Here is an 8325-nt window from a genome sequence, read left to right on the forward strand (position 1 = left end):
TTACCTTGAGAAGGATTACACTGCACAGAGAAGCTGAAGTCTGCCTTTGTGAGAATTAAGTCAATCATCCTTACTGGTCAGCTGAACTATTTTCTATTGCCATAGTTCAGATATATTATCAATTGGTCTTCCTTAAAATGAGTGCATCTCAAAGAACAACGATATAAGAAGGTGGGATAAAATGTATTTGCAGACTTTTTTTTTTGTTGTTGTTGTTTATGAACTAGGGAGTCCAGAAAGGATTCAAGAGGAAAAAGTAATTAATTCTTTTATAAGAAATAAAAGTCTGCCACACTAAATTAGCAGAGTATAATTATAATATACTCTATATCTAACAAGCTTAGCAATAAAGGATTGAGCCATGATCTGTTCTACAGGAAATGCCAAGATGTGACTCAAGTAGATCCACATAAGGTAAAAACATTGTGAAAGTACCGCTTTACACCTTGGTATGGAAAAAAAAAAAAAAAGTCTGTTCTTGGGGTTTCATTTCTCATTTCTAATCAATTTAGAGAAGGAGCACCTCCCAACACACTCTCTCCATTCTGACAGAATCCAGATAGTGCAGAAAGTGCTACAGGAAGCAGTTACTCCAAAATCAGGGAAGTACTTGTATCTTAGGGACTCAAACAGAATGAGAAGTCAAACAGAATGAGTAAAACCTTCACCCTAGAAACATGTCCCGATTAGACTCAGGGTAGACATGCATCACATCACCACAAGTATTTATAAACATGGATAATAAGCTTGTTCAGAGAATTAGCAGTTCACAAGAAAACAAGGCTTGTATCTTTGGGTGGTAGTTCAAATGCAAGCTAGAAGAAACGCAAAATACTGGACACTTTTTTGCACAAACAGAAGCATTACAGAGCAGTAAATAAAAAGCTACCAGATGCTGGATACTGCTCTGGATAGAAAACAGAAAAGAAAATAAAATCTCAGCCTCATAATGACTGACATTTTGGAAAGTCTTAGTAAAATAGTCTGCTTTACTTAGATAAGATGTTCCTTGTTCTGACTTTTGAAGAAGAGGAATAAAATCCTTTTGGAAGAATCCACAGAGGATTGTTCTGCAATGGTTCACTCTTACTGTCATCATACAAACAATAATAATAATAACAACAATAGTAGTAGCACCTCAGTTTCAATTGCACCAACATGCCACTTGGCTCACCTCACCTTAAAATAAATAGATAATGTTAGGATTAAATTTTAGTGTGTTATACTCACAGGGGAAAACAAAAAAATTGCCTCCTCACCTGCACAGCAAAGTCAAAGCAATCAGATATGCAGACAATGACCATAATGAAGGCTGAAAACTATGCTGACCATAGCCAAAGGGACACCATTTATTGAGGTTACACACAGGAAGCCAAGCATTTCATCTGCAGCACATGCTGAGCATCAGCGCTAAATCAAAAGTGAAACTGCAAAATGCAGCTCTGTGACTCTACTGACACTTCCTTCCTGGATGGAAAGGTAACACCTATCACAAGGGCAACTCAAAGCTTTCAATCATAATGTCTTGTCAAATTCAAGTTAAATTTAAATGGACTAGGAAATATGAAAAAACATACTTTCTGAAACAGCTCTCATTTCCCTTAATGTCAAGGTAGGGTGCTAGATAATGGGCAACATGGGGTTAAGATGGGCTAAAAGTGAGAAGAAAACTGAACAGAAACTTCGAAGAGTTAGGAGAGACATCTTAATCCTCCTATAGTTGTAGCTACATTCAGCATTTAGTAGGGAACAAGTAAGCAACATATAAACAAATACATTTAAAATAAATAGCTCCTCTCTTAATTTTACACTCATTACATACAGAATGCCAAATTGCAGATTAAATATATAGGTTTTTAAAAACATCTGCAAGAAGCCAATTAACTAATATTTACATCAAAGTTCTCTTATTATCAGAACAAAGCAAAGATGTCCTTCAGCCATCTTCCACTAAAAACAAAGTCAAAGCAAAGCAAACCAATGTTGACTGTGCTTTTTGAGGATGATATAACTACTATTAAAAAGTCTGTTCATTACTTCTAAACATTTCACAATTTAAGTGATTTTTGCTTCAATTTCACTTTCACCTCCAGAAGCTGGTTTCAGTTATTGGGTTATTCAGCATGTTAACAGGAAAGCACCAAAACGTCATGTGTATATATGTTTATGTTTTTAAAAATGTGCATTAGGTAACCCTCTCTTAAAAACAAGGATATGAAGATAAATTAAAAATTGCCACTCTATACCTTTTTCTTCATTGACATGTAATTTCCCATTGTGAACAAGATACAGACTGCCTACAAGTTTCTGTGAACTAACAACAAAAATAAACTAAAGAAATTCCCACTGTATTTCTCACTACATCAAGCACCTTATCCATTCCTGTCCAACTTAGCAGCTCCAGGTGGGAGCTTCCTAAATACATCTGGGTCCAAAGCTATCCAAAGGTAGCTGTGGAATTAAATACCAGACCTCACCCACCACTGCACATGGCAGAAGCTTCTCTTCAGCTGCCATTCTTATTAGACAAACAAAGTGATGAAATATTGCAAGTAAGGAAGTAACCAACCAAGTTTTAGTGATTTCTAAGAAAGACCTACAAAAGCATTCCATCTGCCAAAGACAAAATTCTGTGATCTACAATAATGTGCAAAGGATGGAAGTATCATGGAAAAAAAGAATGAATGAAAAATTAGTTTAAACTACTACTGTGGTTCCATTTTGCCTCACTGACAATGAATCTGCATCACTTTGATTGAACTACTATAGATTTTTCCCTATTACTGAAGTTAGGGCTGATAAAGTTTGCTATTTTAAAAAACCTCAGCAAAAACTAAACAGAGGAAACAATATTTGCATGCAGGAGTAAAACTTCCCAAGATGGAAAAAACCCACTTTTTTGGATCATCAACTCAAGATATTTTATTGTAACATGTGGAGAAAATAATGACCATGAAATGGATTTTCCTTGCAATAAGTACCCTAAGTTAACAATTGTTCTAAATATGGATTTTTTTTAAATGAGAAACAAGAGATGGAATGTGTTTGTGCATATCAGTACACAAAGCTGCAATTAAGGCTTTGTGTATATTCTGAATATTGTACCTTCAAAATGAAGCAGAACAGAGTTAATGAAATTTGAGAGAAAAAAATTCAGGATTACAGACAAGAACATGAGGAAGGGTCTGATGTTTCCTTTGATTGATGGCAGAGCAACTTTAATTTCAAAATTAATAAATAGAGATGCAAAATCAGTTGTACCTGACTAAATATCCTCTTACACAGAGGCAGCATGCAACCAACTTTGCTTTTATACAAAGGGGCAATCCAATTTCACATTCTTCAGTATTTTCTGCTCCCTGACATGTATTTATGCCAGCTCCATCTGGCCTTGCACAACCCAGAAATACAGCCCAGGCCCATTTCTTTCTTCATATACTTGCTACTCCTACATCTCCCATCTTCTATCATAATCCAACCAAAATGTTCTACAAAAATCTATACATGGAAGTAACTGCAAACATTTGCTACTGACAATTTATACTTAAAGGCAGAAACTGACAGCAGAGCTGGGATGAACTGTATCGAAAATGGTGCTGTGGATATAAATGTACTAACTATGGAAAACAAAACATGAGCTTGAATGAGATGGACCTCTAAGAGAAGAATCTTAAGAAATGTCTGCTCCATCACTGTGTCTTGGAATTAGCATTTTAACAGAGCACATCTCTTTCAGTTCAAGCCTCATTTATACCTCAGATTCAACACATGGCTTCTTTTGAGGATATTTCCAACTCTTGCATTCCCGTAACAACAATCTAAGACACTAAAGGAGCATTCATTTAAGTGGAGAGCAAGCATTGCTCTGAGCAGAGCATTTCTAAAAAGCAGATGGAAATAAAAAGCCTCTACCTACATGCAGAAAAACTTAAATGTGTTAGGCAAATCTCTACACCAATGGCCTCTGTTACTTGTGTCTCAGCCTGCAGCAGACAAGCCCCAGTGCCCCAGTGAAGGAGTCCCAGGGGTGGTCTCCTTGAACTTGTAGAGCACCTCTCCCAACAGTGGTGTCTCCACCCATAAGAAGAACCACCTTTTCCACAAGATCCAAGATTCTTGGCCCTTCTGTTTGAATCTCCACTATATCTATTCAAATATTAAATTCGTATTAACGACCTACATGCACCCATCCAGAAACAAAAAGCTCAAACCTCAAATGACCCCACACTACCTCAGGTGCAAGAAACAAAGTCATCCCAGTGAACTAAGAAGTAGAAACAAAGCAGAGACAGAAAACAAATGTTCTAAGCCATACACAGTATCCCAGCATTTGTATCACAGCAACTAATTTTAGCATTATTAACAAAAAGGCATGTGTTTTTTCAATGCAGAACAAAAACACCACGTCAAAAGATAATTAAGGCAAAATTTAAAGGTCTTTAGAAAAACCTTCCTGCCTAAATGCACCATAATTGTAAGTGTGTCTTACAATCACAAAACTTATTTTCAGCACATTTTGGAAAACCAACACAAAGATATTCACCCTTTGCCATATAAAACCTGAAACTGAAGCTGGCATCTCACTGAGATGAAACACAGCAGACCCTAATAAGCATTACAGAACCCAACTCCTGCATAAATATATCGGCACATCAAGCTTACTGTCAGCGAGACCAACCGTGTAAGAAGAGGCATGACTGTCTATACATGATGGGTTTTAAGCACAGGACAGGGATCTCACTGAGCAATAGAAATCTCTGAATGAAGAGGGTCACAACGCCTTCCCCCCTACAAAATTTCTTTTCTTTCTTCTTCTAATAATTCTATTAATTTTTAAATAAATACAGTCAATTATAATTAACATCATTTCTTAGGGTTGTTTTGATTAAGCAGTGGGGTGCAGGGAAGTCATTAGTAAGGCTAGTAAATATATAAATACCTAACAAAAACAATTCTTACTAGTTAGTTAAGCCTGTGTTCATCCTCCTCCAATTTAGAGATACAGCAAATCTGCAGTGACGTTCAGACCTAGCCATTGCTTTAAGGGCTGATGGAAAGAACTATTTTTTAAATTTTACCCATCCACTAGAACAAACCAGTCCTGATGGGAAACCAAGAGAGAAAAAATTACAGTGTGTGCAGGTACTCCTCTGATCCAGCCCACTGGAGTGATCTGTTCTGTAGTGTTGCCATAGAAAATGGAAAGGAAGCCTCCAATTAGGGACGAGGTCACATTTAAGCAGAGATATTATGTAAATATCAGCCAGCCAGCACCCTGCAAAAAAAAAAAAAAAAAAAAAAAAAAAAAAAAATAAAGGCCTCATCCTGCCAACCCTCCAAGGGCAGGCCTCGCGTTCGCTCCTGGAACACCGCTGCCAGCAGGACCCGGCTCGCAGGAGCAGGTGCCAGCCCCGGAGGCTGCCCCGGGGACCCCCGGCACCGCAGGTACAGCCCGGGATGGGGGCGGGCGGCGGAGCCGGGATGCTCCGGACCGTCACGCCGCCGTGCCACGGGTACCGGCGGGGGTGGGGGAGCACAGGGAGCCCGCGGGGCTCTCCGGCCCCTCCGCGGCCGCGCCCCGGCCCGCTGATGGCTGCGGGGGAGCTGCGGGAGGGCGGGGACCGGCGGGGGACCGGCCGAGCGGGCCCCTCGGCGGGCCGGACCGGCCCCCCTTCCCGGGGCTTCCTCGTCCGTCGGGTCACCGGCACGGATGGGCGAGCGGAGAGGGGCACAGCCTCGCCCCGCCCCGGGATGCACTTTTTTCCCTTAGGCACCTCGCACGACCAAAGTCTCCGCGAGCGGCAGCATCCTCCCTCCATCCATCCCTCCATCCTCCGTCCTCCCTCCCCTGCCACCCCGTGCCCGCGCCGCCCCCGCATCACCCACTCGTGCCCGCCGCCACTCACCCACTCCGCGGCCGGCGACGGCGGCAGGGCCCGGCCAAGCCCTCGCCCGCTCCCTGCCCGGGGGATCCGCTGGCGCGATGCGGACAGAGCGGCGGCGAAGCACCGCCCGGCAGCCGCACCTCGCTGCCGGCGCCGGGTCCCTCCCCAGCTGTCACCGGCGGCCCGCCCTCGGGGGCGGTGGCGGCCGGGCCCTCCCGCGGCCCCGCCCCGCGCCCGCCGCCGCCCGGGGCGCTCGGCAGCGCGGCCGCGCTGGCTCCGCGCTGGCTCCGCGGGCTGCGGCTGCGGGAGAGCCGCCCCGCACGGGGCCGGGCGCTGTGCGCGCCACGGGGACCGGGTCCCCTCGCTCGGCCCCCGCTAAAGCAGGTGCGGGCACGTCCGGCACAGAGTGCCGAGGGGATGGACCCATGTAATTTTTTATGTCACACAAGAATTAGACACGGAGTTGTCAGATCAGCTAGGCTGCCGGACGCCTGTAAATCCTGATGCCATTTAAAACCTCGTTCCTTTGTCAGAATGGAAGAGAATACCAGCTTGAAGCTCCCGGGCCCAGACTTTGCTGGGGGTTTCAAATCAGACTCATTCCTCCGTGCTGATGTACATCGCCTGTGAACGCACCTTTACTAAATGCTGTTCGTGATTATATTTCTGTTCATCCAGATTCAGTGATGACCCAGTGAACGCAGCAGAACTGTGTTTCGGTGAGCCAAGCTCCAAGAACCTCCGGGTCTGGGAACAGTCATGACAACTGGCTCAGTGTTATATTGATGGTTTATGCAGTATTTGTGTAAATTGGCCCCAAATCAAGAAGAAAATAAACGACTTTACCACTCCATTTGTTTTGCTGTTTTTGCTGCTGCTCTGTAGTGATAGGTTTGTACTTAGTTTAAAAAAACAAGATGGCTATGGGAAAATAGATTTGAAACAGAAACATGCATCAGCCTCAGATTATGCTCAAAGAAGTAGTTTGATGGAGTTCAGCAGAGAGACAGCTCAGGGCAGCATCCCAGGCTGAGAAGGGAAGAGAAACTTCACAGAAATTTGAGAAGGGAACACTTCAGTATTGCAGATAAAACTAACTCTGTTGATGGCCACACTGAATTATTAAAATCCAAATTGGAATGCACATTTTAACAGTCAAGCCAATTAAACAGAAACACCTTTTGAGACTAAAAGAGAATATGCATTGCTGGGCAGTGTGAAGCAACACTTAAATCTCTTTCCAAAGGGAGACATTTCGAACAAGACCTAAAGGAATTCTTGTAGCCAGAAAAACCCCAAAAGTTCCTTCTCTGTAAGAGAAAATGCTGCTTTTGATTTTAAAATCAATACAAATTGAATGTCTCGGTGTTAATTACTTCATATAGTTAATTTTTTCCATTTTCTAAGAAAATTTCAGGTATAAATATTGATATTTAGGCTTTTAAAAATGCCAACACAATTATTAGTGGCTATGTTCCAAGTCTGGATTAATGAAACCAGAATAAGCAGCTTGTTATGCTTTAGCTGCTATCTAACTGTTCTTCATAAGAGTAGGAATCTGGGGCCTTAGTTCTGGCCCTGGTCAGGGAGAGAGGAAATTGGAGCTCATAAATACTATCTGCATGGTATTATATTAGCGTTATGTCTTGTGCAAGGATGCAGTGTTGTGTTCTGAAGGCAGGATATTCTGTATAGGATTTGCTTGTAATGGGTTGGTGCATAGGGTCGTTACATGCAAAATATTTCTCATTAAATAATTTTCACTTGAAATTACTTGAAAATAAAAAAGAAAGTATAGTTTGTATTTTAGCTAGCACTTTGTTTCTTAGTATTTTTCATTAATAGAAATGATTTAGCTTTTTTTTTAATTAACATAAATTTGATTTCATTCAAAAATAATGTGATTATCTTGTCTGCAGAGATATATTATCTTCCTGTCAGATGTGGCTCTAATACCTGCTGTTCCATTCAGCTGGGGAGCAACCATCCCTCCATGAATCCTAAAGCATTCTTTTGAGAGCTTGGACTTTGATATCAACTAATATCTAGAAGCTGAGGGACCCACTGTCTGTGCTGCACAGATTTACTCTAAAGATGGTCCCATCCCCACAGAGTGAGTGCTGTTAGTGGCCATGGAATAGCCAAGAGACTGGCATATTAGGTGAAAGTAAAGATTTATAATCTGGCCTGGTTTTTGTTTGCCTGTTTATTTACAGCAGTGTTGTATCTCACTGGAAGTAAACTACTGGGTCAAGCCCAAGTTCTCACTGGAATTTGGTGGGTCGGCCAAAAATGAATTCTGCTGTATCCTGGCAACTGTGGTGTCTCTGCTGATGTGGGAAGCTTCTGAACAACAGAAACAGAATGTGAAGCTGTGAAATACAAAAGATTTTGCAAAGGAAGAGAGGTATTTTACCCAGCTATCTGCTGATTTATTACT

At 42.1% G+C, this 8325-nt stretch overlaps 1 protein-coding gene across 1 annotated transcript in view; it reads right to left on the bottom strand.

The window, feature by feature from the left end:
* The window catches only part of JAKMIP1 (janus kinase and microtubule interacting protein 1), a 143240-nt gene extending 138003 nt beyond the window's left edge, over window positions 1-5237 (bottom strand). Inside the window, exon 1 of the mRNA XM_053940829.1 lies at window positions 5132-5237. The gene's annotated coding sequence lies outside the window, so the exon portion shown is untranslated. The remainder of the gene's footprint in view (window positions 1-5131) is intronic.
* Window positions 5238-8325: the final 3088 nt, after the last annotated feature.

This window comes from Vidua chalybeata, chromosome 4 (genome assembly GCF_026979565.1).
Source record: "Vidua chalybeata isolate OUT-0048 chromosome 4, bVidCha1 merged haplotype, whole genome shotgun sequence".
Classification (NCBI taxonomy): domain Eukaryota; kingdom Metazoa; phylum Chordata; class Aves; order Passeriformes; family Viduidae; genus Vidua; species Vidua chalybeata.